We start from the raw sequence: 11,207 nt of genomic DNA, 5'->3' as shown, positions 1-11,207 counted from the left end.
GTGTGTGTGTGTGTGTGTGTGTGTGTGTGTGTGTGTGTGTGTGTGTGTGTGTGTGTGTGTGTGTGTGTGTGTGTGTGTGTGTGTGTGTGTGTGTTAACAACAACACACAAGAACCGTTAACAAACAAAAATTTGACCAACAGTGGACATTTTGTTAGTCCCCATGAGGTCAAATGCTATTTCTAGGGGGTTTAGGGTTAAGGTTAGAATTAGGGTTAGGGGTTAGGGAAAATATGATTTTGAATGGGACTGAATTGTGTGTCCCCACAAGGTTAGCTGTACAAGACTGTGTGTGTGTGTGTGTGTGTGTGTGTGTGTGTGTGTGTGTGTGTGTGTGTGTGTGTGTGTGTGTGTGTGTGTGTGTGTGTGTGTGTGTGTGTGTGTGTGTGTGTGTGTGTGTGTGTGTGTGTGTGTGTTACAGTAGGAGGGCGAAGGGTTAATGACAGAGTAGCCAAGGTGCTGACTGAGGAAATGGGCTCATGATTATTTATCGTAATATAAATTCTAAATCATTGCGTGAGACTGGGTGAGATAAGGTAGGCCACTGTAATTTGTTTTGTCGCATACACCAGGTGCGTTGGTTGGGCACATGCCCGGTCCGTTGACTGGAGTGATTCATGCGATCCATCTCTTCCGCTCTGGCAAAGTTCGAACGCGGCCCTAGATCAACGACGGCGGGAGAGCAGGGCCCCTAAAGCAACAGGGATAGAACGGCCATATGGTAGCTGTTCTGGATGCGTTCTCCAGCTAATGATCGATAGAGGGGTAGGAGCCATATATACAGTAGATGACCATCAAACCACACACGTACACATGCACACACCACGCGCACGTCCCATGCTGGGTTTTACTTGTATCAATATCTTTGTATATGATCCAAAAATGTTTATGTCGATATTGGAATATATTTTATTCCCTTATAGGCAAAATAATAACGAACATTACACTTGTTTTTAAATGTCTTTTAAACTCTAAATTGCTTGTTATACTGTATAAGTGCTGGCATCGAAATATAAAAGCTAAAATTCACGTTGTCGTAAAATTAAGTCGTGTGTGCGCGTGAGTGCACATAGACGTGACCCCCAGAACGCCCTGATCAGGCGTCAGTGTACAGTAGGTTATTTGAAACTCTACTCATAATTGCTGAGCCATGAATAGACAGCCTGACATGTCATGTCATATTGTGCCTAATTGGCTAAAACACGCTGTTGCTCTACACAAATAAAAACACAGTTAGCGGAAGGAAAATGTCAGGCTCATTTTAGTGTCGAGTCTACTTAAGTGGCCACGTGCACTTAATATGAATTGCATAGAGTAATTAATTGTACATTCTCTATAGAGGAATGTTTTTTCTAGAGAGTTGCACTTTGGTCCCACAAAAAATGTGGCCGTATGTTCAGTTAGTAGGCATAATGAAATAACATTTGTAATACTTTTCTAAAATAGACACACTTGCAATATGTATAAATATTATATTGCTGTCTTGGTAGGTCGCACTGAGATACAGATAATGCAGGCCAGGGTTGTGCGAATGTTTTCCGATTGTTTGCTTGATGCATGCTTGATTCATGGTGTGAAATAGATTATCACATTAATGGTTTGCACCTCATCCTATTCATTTGATAAAGACATTGTGGAAAATAGTCGAGAGGCAGTGAACAGAGAAATAGGCTACTTGAAAAATGGATAGCCTAAAATAAGATGCAGCAGTGCCTAACTACGGAATTCCTCTATTCATTTAGCAGATAAACTAGATTTTTTTGACCTTCATTAAAATCCACAACCGATTAAATTGATCAGAGGGAATATGACAAGCAGTTATTCAAAATACATTTCAGTCTTCCCCAGAACTGCTTCCCCCAAATTGCTCAGTGAGCACATCTATAGAGTTTCCCTCTCTTACGATCCCTGTACACTGAGGGGAGGCGCCGTCACTCTCCCAGCTCTATCATAGCCAATTTTACACCAAATTAGTCTTCAAACAAGCTCAATAAAGACAGACTAGTTGGCACCCCGTGTGAGTGTAAACATAATTATTTATAGGAAGTGGCTTCAAATTTGGAGTACAGTGACAAGCAATTAGAAGTTAACGGTGGTAATTCTTCAAATGCTGTGGTGAAAAGAAAAACGGAGAGCAAGCTCTGCAATTAAAAGAGAAAGTGGCGAGACCCAACAGATTTAATCTTAATTGCCAAATGAGGGACCCTATTAAGGATATTTACTTTTACTGTGACGCTCGGGCAAGAGGGGAGTTATTATGTCGGTTCTGAAATTAAATTAACCGCCCGCTGGATTTGATTTGCCTACTGCTGTAGGGATTGTGAGTCGACAGCGGATGGTAGCAGATTTGACACCACTCTGTCAATGTTCCGAGGTTAATTGAGAACGTATCTGGTGGAGACAATTACGCACGCTTTCTGCAACCCAGAAGATATTGTTTTGAACGTGCCCATGATTGTTCCGTTTCTGGGTTTACTTTTAAGTCAGTAAACTATAGTTGCATTCATGTAGATGGTTGTTTTTCTGGCTTTTACTCAGGCTCATTGGTAGCATCGATCCGTGGAAGTCACCACGGAAACTACACGCAACAAACAGCGAGTTATTAATCGCCTGTCTCGTCCCGCGTGGGTAAGCACTCTAATCGCATAATCAGCTGAATCAAAATTAGATTCTGTTCGAAATGTATTCGTTTCACTGGCTTTTTAATTTACCCGGTTCTCTGTGGAGCATAAAGGTTCATACATAGAAGACCGAACCACCAGGTAACACTTTATGATGAAGTGATAAACCACGCTGTTTCATGTGCGTAATGGAGGTTGTCGGAATGATGCAATCTGTTTCAGCGCGCAGTACCAAATAAACTTATGGCACGATTAACCTACTGTCATCCATGTAGCAATTATAGTTGTGTTGTCACAGTTTCTTTTTTGTGAGTAATACACTATTTTCTCTGAGTTGTGGCGATGGAGTGTTCGGTCCCACCCAGGTGCCGGTGGTTTTTAACCAATTCTCTTGCGCACGCACTTTTACATTCCAATGAACAATTGCTTCTTTATTTTGTATTTGTAGGCCTACTTATCCCCACTCCCCTCTCATCGCCATCACGACCACCAGAGCTATAGAAAACATGGAAGACTACCCTGAGATCAAATAAAAAGAGGAAACATTGGGAGGAATTCCCATTACTTCACGACTCTCTTTACGGTGACATCTTGGTCATGTCGGACATGCCGTGGCCTTTAAAGACAACATTAGGTTTTCACTACTTCTGCACCTGTTCATGTCGTCTACCAGATGTATACTAACATTTTAGGCCTAAGTGTAGTCTATTTCCTCTTTGTTAAATGGAAACCAAACACGATTACAATAAACGCGTTGCATAACACGCATCAACAACGGAAGACAAACTCAAGCAGTTATTGCTTTCTGGTGAGCCTCTGCACTAGAATTTAATGTGCCCCCGGCGCGCCTTTCCTCGGGGAAATAAAGCGGCAAACCACAGGGATTAAAATGGTTTACAAAATGGTCAAACATAACACTGTAAACTGCTAGAAAACCTGGGGAATCGATGTTGCTGTGGACTGTCTCTCCTGATAAGTTCAAATGTGTTGCACCAGAACCTTGTTTTAGCTCTCCACCAGAATGTTTTAACTGATATGCGACAAACTCACCACATCAACACTCCTTCCTACCGTTGAGTCCAGATCTGGAAGTGACCAATTGTGCTAGTTTCCTCACATTGCCTCCAAGACCCAAACTCGGACTTTTATAGCATCACAGCCATTGCCTCCCCCAAAAACAAAGGTGTGATTTACAGATGCAACCAAATCATCTCCTGTTCTTTATTTTTGTTTAGGTTTCTTCTCCCATTTTATATGTAGTCGTTTTTTTATTTTATTACGGCTGCTGTCTCCTGTCCTGTGGTGCTGAGTGTCAGATCTCAGGATCCTGACAGTGCCGCTGACCATGTTGCTAAAATCTCAGCTCGCCGCTTTACATTGGGCCTTCCAGGTCCATCCGTCTGTGTGTGCTCGTGCGAGGGTGTGTGTGTGTATATATATATAAATACGTGAACGAGAGTGAGAGCGAGTGTGTGCCGGCTGAGTGGTTCAGTAATTTGGAGCAATGGGGCTATTTTGAATGGAGCTGTACACAGACTATTAGGATATTACATTTATAGCCCTGCGATTCCTCCTAGAGCTCTTTAGGAGCTGTTAAACTGTCTCTGCGCCTAAACCTGTCATTGCTAAAAAAGGCTTGCAAATCTATAAGTCATAAAATATGGATAGAGGTAAATAGTAAATAAAAGAAGAGCAGCTGCACACAGAACAGAGATGACTTCTCATGACTGAATAAGTAGTCTTTATAAAATTATTTTGAAGTCAGAGAGATAAATTGTGTGTGGCTGGGGAGGAATGGATTCAGTTGTGGCTTAGTTGCATGTTTATAATATATGTTATTCTTTTGTCCCACTATGCTTCCATTATCATGCAGCCCTATTACAATTATAACCATGAATTAATAGATTTCAGGCAGATGGTCATTAGGAGTAATATTCTACTTTTTTATAACGTTTACTCATTAATGCCTACATCAATAATGCTTTATTACATGGCTATAATGTATCATCAGAATACATGTTTGATACATTCTAGTGTCTTGCTATTATCATGTCCATGACTTATCATCAGTGTAGAAACATTGCCATATAAAAATACATAACATATTCAGATTTGATTATAAAACATAAATGCTTATAACACACTATGATCTATTATTCATGTGGCTTTAATAAAATGTTATCCGATTTAGCACTCTACATTACCATGTACTTTTAACATGTGAATAACGGTTACGCTTTGTTTCATACTGTTAAAGGCCTTGGCCACGTTTGCAGTGAGAAAAGGTGGTGTGACCCCATGACTAAAGTTGCTTTCACATGCTGTGTGAATTAACTCCTACAGAACGGTATGTGCAGATTGCAGAAGCTTCAGTTTCCATGGATGTGGTCTTGAGGCAGAGTCGTGGACAAAGTCGTCAATAGATGCTGTGCCTACTGGAGTGGCTGACTCCCTCCCACGGCTGGGAGGAGCAAAGCGTCCTGAATAGCAGCATGTTTCTAAACACACTGGCCATGCCCCCCCCCCCCCCCCCCCCCCACACACCATCTATGAAGAGGACGACACCATTGAAGATGATGAAAACTCCCCATCTGACATTTAGTAACCTTTCAACAGAGAGAAATTGAGATTGTAAGAGTGAGGGAGTAGAAAGGGTTGAGAGAAAGAGAGGAGGAGGGGAAGAGGGAGATCTGTATGTGCCATTCTTATTTCCTCTCTCCTGGCCATGTTTCTGCCCCTCTCCTTGGTGGATGACTATAGAACGGAAGCTATTCAACGCATCTGCTGTGTGAAAACTGTGTGTCATCTCACCTTAGACAATAAAATATTAGTCATTTCAGCAGAGTTTGCAGTTCACATTATTCTCTTTCCAAACCGTTTGGAATCACATCACACGAAAAGGCCTAATAAAGTTATCTAAAATTAAAATATAATTTTTGTCTTTTTTTGCTTTTACACACTGGCTGCTGACATTATTGTCTTTATTACCAGAGTGATATTGCTGCATGCTGATTACTGATGTTTTACTTTAGAGACCAGCACGTTAGTCATTAAGTGCCAGCACACAGTTGATCAGCTGAGGGAGGGAGGGAAGGAGAGAGGGAGAGCGAGAAGAGAGCAGTGGGTCTATGTACAGAACAGTAGGATGATGGATAGAGAGATATCTTAGCTTTCTCATTATTGACTTTGCATGTCAAATTGTATGTATACTTACATGCATAACATGACCCCAAATTACCCTATTAAAACATGCCAGGAGTCATATGGATTAGAGTTTCAGATACACTGACAAATAGTAGGCTATTTCTATGTTTGTCAGCCCATGTAGTTTATTTCCAAATCTTTAGATTCTTGTCTGCTGACTAAAAGTAAGAATGCTAAAAATGCTTTTAGTCCGCATCTCTATGCTAACACTTGAAGAGGCGATTTTCCCTTAGACAGGCCAGCTGGTTTATATTATAAAAATTCATAAAATATTTTAAGTTTATGGTTAATTTAAGGTTTAAATACTTTGTGGCTGTGCCAGCTAGTGACCACTCTGCAGAGCTGCCTCCAGAACAAGATTCATGACTTAAAACGCTAACCTGCTTCTCCGACTGCTGACCCCAGAATAGTGCAGCCATGGGGCCAGATAAAGCTCACCTGCTGAGGGATTGATAGCACACAGAGAGAGGAGATGGTGGAGAGGTGGGCTGGGAGGAACCAGCTGGGAGCCACACTTAAACACTCAAACCACAGGACAAACAAAAAAAGAGACTATCACATAGCTGACTATGCCACCATCCTTTCCTTGTCTCTCTGTGATCTATCTTTCTATCTCCATATAATCCTAGTAGTTGTTTAAAATAGAAAACAGCCATACATTTGATGAAACTGTGAGAAGATTATGTGCTATATCCTCTTTTATGAGCTGCAAGAAAGATTGTTCAGATATATTGAAAATAATTACATCTGGAATTGGGATCTATTCTGCTCTAGGGGAACATATTTTAGTTTTTTAGTTTTGCGAGAGGAATGCATTTGTGCTCTGCAGCAGTAGATTTCCCACGGTGTTGTGTTGGGTAGAATAACCTGCCTTTTGATCTGGAAAAAGATTGAGACTTGCAGTTTTTGCTATTGTTGCTATGTGCCGTATATATCTGGTAAATGTTGGGTATAAACCTTTAGTAATATGCTGTGTGTCCGCATGCTGATATATAGTGTATATGTAAATACAGGGAGCTCTTTGGTTCACTGAGTGTACTGTAAGTACTCATACTGTACCCTTAAATACCTGGTGGAGAGCAATGCACGCATATCAGCAAGCTGTTTCTCTTTCCGCCCTGCTTTCGCTGAATGTTTTGGACACGCATCAGCTGCTCTCCTCTGGTTGTTTCTTTAATAATCATTTTTAATGAGCTCGTCTCTCAGCTATTCCCTTTTGCAAGCAGCTCAATTAATGCCTCGTTCCATATCTCCACATCTCGAGTACTGAAACCCCCCCTGGGTCCGCCTCCCTACCACCCAGCCCAAAGACTTTCCTCTGAGTCGGAGAGGGATATTTTGTTGATTTTCAAATTAATTCCAGTCTTGTGTGGAGTCTCCCAGGTGAGGCTGTACTAGGAGAGAGAACTTTAAAAGCACTATAAACATCATGCTAGCTGTAGTGATGTGCTGAGAGACCAGACACACTCTCTCTGAGGTTTAATCTGAACATTCACCAGAAACCAGGATGCCAGTCAGGACCTACTGTAAATAATAGAAACACTGGGTAAGGTCACTGTCTCTGTGTGTGTGTGTGTGTGTGTGTGTGTGTGTGTGTGTGTGTGTGTGTGTGTGTGTGTGTGTGTGTGTGTGTGTGTGTGTGTGTGTGTGTGTGTGTGTGTGTGTGTGTGTGTGTGTGTGTGTGTGTGTGTGTGTGTGTGGGCTTATATTATGTGTGTGTGTGTGTGTGTGTGTGTGTGTGTGTGTGTGTGTGTGTGTGTGTGTGTGTGTGTGTGTGTGTGTGTGTGTGTGTGTGTGTGTGTGTGTGTGTGTGTGTGTGTGTGTGTGTGTGTGTGTGTGTGTAGTCTCAAACAGCAGCAGTCTGGGCTCAGTGGGGAGTCACCTGTGGGCAGAGATTGACAGGTGTGGTGTGTGTGTGTGTGTGTGTGTGTGTGTGTGTGTGTGTGTGTGTGTGTGTGTGTGTGTGTGTGTGTGTGTGTGTGTGTGTGTGTGTGTGTGTGTGTGTGTGTGTGTGTGTGTGTGGGCATATATTATGTGTGTGTGTGTGTGTGTGTGTGTGTGGAGAGAGGGCCAACTCAATCAGCTCCTGATATATGCCCTGCCTCATCTCTGTGCCCAGGGTCATGGCTGGACTTCATCGCCAGGGATGAGCTCAAAGGCAGAGGGACCCTTCAGTGCAGTGCATTAGTTTCCAAAGTGGTGTAAAATTAGACCAACTTGTAAAACATTCATCCACATATCCAGAGAGCATGTTATTTTCTGTCTATATATCATCCTGTAATTGATTACATGTAAGAGTGTTGGTCGATGAAAGTCTTAAACAGCATTTATCTGTAGTCAGATCCTTGTCAACTATACGCTCCCCAGCAGGTAGCCATGTCAGATTAAACAGACACTACCTGGGTCTGGCTCTCTGTGAGAAGGAGTGTGCACAACTGTGATAGCACCAGTACTGTGTGCGTGTGGTGTGTGTGTGTGTGTGTGTGTGTGTGTGTGTGTGTGTGTGTGTGTGTGTGTGTGTGTGTGTGTGTGTGTGTGTGTGTGTGTGTGTGTGTGTGTGTGTGTGTGTGTGTGTGTGTGTGTGTGTGTAGTCTCAAACAGCAGCAGTCTGGGCTCAGTGGGGAGTCACCTGTGGGCAGAGATTGACAGGTGTGGTGTGTGTGTGTGTGTGTGTGTGTGTCTCTCCTGTGTGCCCCTCCTCTCCTTCCCTCTCTACCTGCATTGCAGCAAAAGATGCATCCAGCACATAGCCTCTACAGTAAGCCCACCATAGACTTCATAGCATGGCATAATGCACAATATAATAACAATACACAAACAGCATAGTAAAGGCCACAAACAGTATAATCGAACTGTAAATCATACAGATTTATATAGAATATGAAATATTCAGTATAGCTCATTTAGAGCCAATATTTGTTTTGTCTCTTAACCCCTAAGAGTCTACACCGAGGGAGGGGGTTCTACTAAGATAACATATGGAATGGTTTTAAGATGGTCATACCATGGATCATTTAGATATTTGATTATGAATTTTAGGATTCTGTAGGTATCAAAAACGAAACATCAAAAAAATATTTAATTAAACATAGAATTTGGCATTGCTGCTATTAGCCAATAGAAACACATTGAATAACACATTCATACATGGCAAAACAGACAGTCAAAAATAAATCAAAAGGAAGTATGGTTTGAGGTGTCTGAAATGCATCTGATGTTCTCCTGAGTGGTGCAGCGGTCTAAGGCACCGCAGTGCTGGAGGCATCACTACAGACCTGGGTTTGATCCCAGGCTGTGTCACAGCCGGCTGTGACCGGGAGACCCATGAGGCGGCACACAATTGGCTCAGCGTCGTCCGGGTTAGGAGAGGGTTTATGGATTGCCCTCTTCAATTCAAACCACCGGTTTTCAATGGGGTTCATGTCCGGAGACTGACCTGTCCATTGCAAAATGTTGATGAGTCCTTGGGGCTATTGTCTTGCTGGAAGAGCCATTTTCAGCCAAGTGTCAGCCTCCTGGCAGAGGCAACAAGGTTCTGTCCATCTCTGTCTTCACACTTGAAACGCATTGAACATCTTTGGTTTGAATTAAAGAGCACAGTCAAAGGATATCAAGGATCTGGAAAGATTCTGTATGGAGGAATGGTCATGATCCCTCCCAATGTGTTCTACAATCTCATTAAACATTTTAGAAAAAGGCTTGGTGTCGTTATCCTTGCAAGAGGAGGGTGCTGGAATATTGAAAACAGGGGTACCAATAATTTTGACCCTTGTCTTTTTTAGATTTATTTTAATGACTTGCTACACAACATCTCTTTCTCGGAGCAATTGCATTAGTACAAAATAATCACATTTTCAAAAAATTATGAGCATGCAAAATAGCTCAGTATTTGTATTATTTTACTTTTTTGCTAACCTTTCTCGCCAATAACTTTGGAGGTGACTGTAGATGTACTTCTCTCCTGCATCTCTGTAGTACAATCCACAACCAGTTGAGCAGGAGGCAACCCATGCATCTACTGTACAATGCCACTGCATGTTATCTGTTAGAGTATGGAAACAGGCTATGCCCCACTGGGCACACACCAACATGGAATAGACCTTGAATTGACGTCTGTGCCAAGTGGGGTAGGATGCCAGGGTGATCTGAGCTGCAGACGTGGCGTTTCCCAGTCCCCTACTGAGCCAGTGATACCGGCAGGAGATAACAGGATCCATCACAGATAACAGGCAGGTGAGAGAGGGCCCTTTTGTGCTGTCTCTAGTTCAGTTTCCATGGACAAGGGATGTGTAACCTGCGCCAGATAACACTGAGATACAGCAGCAATTCTACGGCTCCGCTGGCCACGGCTACCCTAGGGCAAGAGATATGATAGTGGAGCATGCAAACAAGTAAGAGCTGCATCCTCTGCTCCCCCCATTCCAGGGGAGGGGGATGTAGTAAGAGAGGGAAATATTGGCCTCTATGAAACAACCTCTTGTGGGTCTTCTACACCACTCACTGTGGGAGAGCAGTAATGGTTCAGAGGTTCAACTTCTGGAGGAAAGGTTTCCCTTCTCCGTCTAGAGGAGAGAACACCATTAAAGGTCGCATAACGTTTATCCATAGATCATGAAATAACTCAATCCAAACTATTGATCTATCCAACACCGATCATATTTATTTAACTTAGTGACTGACAACATTGAGATGGTGATCCTTTATTTGTTAGAGGACAACAGCAAAGGTACTGTAATGTGCTTGATCAAATGTAATGTCAGTAGTTTAATGCATGATGACATGACAAGTAACAACAAACTACTTGTTCTTTCAGACAGGCCAGGCACCTTTATATCCGTTTGTTGTGTCAGGTTGCAAGGAATGTCATTTATTTGAGGTTTCTTTTGTTGCTTTTGTGATTACAATAGTTACAGGTGGCTACATTCCGATGTCTTTCAAGGCTCCCTATTTGAGTGGTGTGTGGTGTCTGAGAATGTCGAAGAACTTTTGTTTTGCATGTCTGCGTGCCTTATTTGCGTACATTTTTGCACTTTTCTTCAGTCTCAGGCTTTGCAGAGCCAAATTCCAGATCATCTAGTCACTCCTGTTGTTGCGACCTTTGTCCTCTATGTCTTTACATTTCATCAGTACAGTACCAGTCAAAAGTTTGGACACACCTACTCATTCAAGAGTTTTTCTTTATTTTTACAATTTTCTACATTGTAGAATAATAGTGAAGACATCAAAACCATGAAATACCACATATGGAATCATGTAGTAACCAAAAAAGTATTAAACAAATCAAAATATATTTTATATTTGAGATTCTTCAAAGTAGCCACCCTTTGCCTTGATGACAGCTTTGCACACGCTTGGCATTCTCTCAACCAGCTTCACCTGGAAT

The sequence above is a fragment of the Salvelinus alpinus genome, chromosome 9 (genome assembly GCF_045679555.1).
Source record: "Salvelinus alpinus chromosome 9, SLU_Salpinus.1, whole genome shotgun sequence".
In the NCBI taxonomy this organism is placed as follows: Eukaryota; Metazoa; Chordata; class Actinopteri; order Salmoniformes; family Salmonidae; genus Salvelinus; species Salvelinus alpinus.
Note: the sequence above shows the minus strand (reverse complement) of the source record.